Genomic DNA, 1,933 nt, shown 5'->3' on the forward strand with positions numbered 1-1,933 from the left:
AGTTCAAAGTTTCTAAGGATCTGGCTAAACCCATTTCTGAACTATAAAATCAGTTGTAAAAGATGCAACTGGCATTTAAAAAGTGAAAAAGCGTAGAAGAAAATCAGGATGTATGAGAGGCGAGAGGATGCTGCCAAACATTGGTCAACTGATTAGTTCCTACTAGGTGTCATGTGACTACTTCCCCTGCTGTGCAGCACGGATCCGCAGTTGTCCTCAGGTGCTTGTGACAGCTCTTGTCTCTGCAGAGGACTGATGGAATCAGTCACCAGAGTGTTACATAGAAACGCTTCCCAGGGGCAACCTGGAAACCAACAAAACCAACTGGTGGCTGATTTGCATGGTTGGTCGAGAAATCAATCAGGGCAGATTCAATCAATCAGGGCAGTTTTATGGATGGTGGCTAGATAGCCACCATCTCTGTCACCTGGAGTTGAGCTGGTTTCTCTGGGACTGACATTTGCAGAATTTCAGCTTCCTCTGACATGAGGATAAGCAATCCTCTTTGACTGATGCCATCATGGAAAAGTCTGTATTGAGGAGAGGGACCTGGAATTCCTTCAAGACTGAACCACAACACCCTGGCCTAATAACAGACTTCGGTGGTGTGTAGTAGGCATACTTAAGCACACCTGTAGCCAGCCCTTAGGAGGCATGGTTACGGTGTCTCCCTACAGCATACTTTAATCAAGGCAATGGGAGAGAGACAAAAACACATCACTGGCTGGGCATTGGTGGCGCAAGCCTTTAATCCCAGCACTCAGGAGGAAGAGGCAGGCGGATCTCTGTGCGTTCGATAGGCTCCAAAGCTACACAGAGAAACCCTGTCTCAAAAAACCAACACCAAAACCAAAACCAAAACAAACAAAAAAATCCCCACATCACTGGAGGCAAAGGAGGTGATGGGATCGGGCAGGGCAGCCTGGGCTATGAAGCTTTCTTCTACCTCTTGGTGGGCAGTCAGGTTGCTGGCCTTACCTAGCACAGGGTGGCAACCTGTGCCTGAGGATGCTGATTTAGGGACAGTTGTGTTGTCCTTTGGGTGGGATGGGAAGGAGGATGGAGGGGGAAGGGGCCCTTTAGGAACTCAGAAGGTGGGCAGACAGACAGACAGCCTTCAAGAACATCAATTACCAAGACCAGTGATCTAAAATGTGCCACTTAATTTCATGAGGCTTACTAACCACTCCCAACACTTCCGTTCCCATTAAAGTTCTCATAATGTTAAAAAATGAAAAATAGAAGACCAATACAAAGATGCAATCAAGTAACTACAGGCATGCTTAAAGTTGCATGTAGCTGTCCCTAATCCTTCCTAAGACCTCTGGGGCTGTTCCTGTAATTCTGTCCTGTGACATTGTGCCTTAAGAGGTTGTGAGGAGGCTGGGAGGTAGAGGAGGACCTGCTGCCCATCCTGAGAGCTGTAGACACTTGCACTTTAGAGCTCTGGAGTCAGCTGCTGGGGTAGAGTGGTTTCTACCAAGAGGCCTGAGGATCTGGTCTGTGCTGCTCCCAGGCAGACCATGGGGAGATAACGGCTAATCAGACGGTCACACACAGTTATAGGCGCCTTTTCGGGGCTGAAGAAGGAAAAGAACACCAAAACCTAAGTAAGAGATAAATTCATATCCAAATACACTCATACACACACACACACACACACACACACACACACACACACACACACACACACACACACACAACACACACACACACAAACACACTTTTTAAAACAAGTCGAGTGTATGACAAAAGTGAGAGCATCAGCGCTGCCCACAACTGCATTCAGGCAATGGTGTGGAGAGTCTGGATGGGGGTCCAGTAAACCTTGCCCTGGTTCCTCATTACATAACTAAGTTCTCACCGGCCCGCCTGTCAGCCCGTCAAGCTCTTCTGCTGTTTGCTTTCCTCTGTAACTCACACACAGACTGTA

The sequence above is a fragment of the Cricetulus griseus genome (assembly GCF_003668045.3).
Source record: "Cricetulus griseus strain 17A/GY chromosome 1 unlocalized genomic scaffold, alternate assembly CriGri-PICRH-1.0 chr1_1, whole genome shotgun sequence".
Taxonomy (NCBI): Eukaryota; Metazoa; Chordata; class Mammalia; order Rodentia; family Cricetidae; genus Cricetulus; species Cricetulus griseus.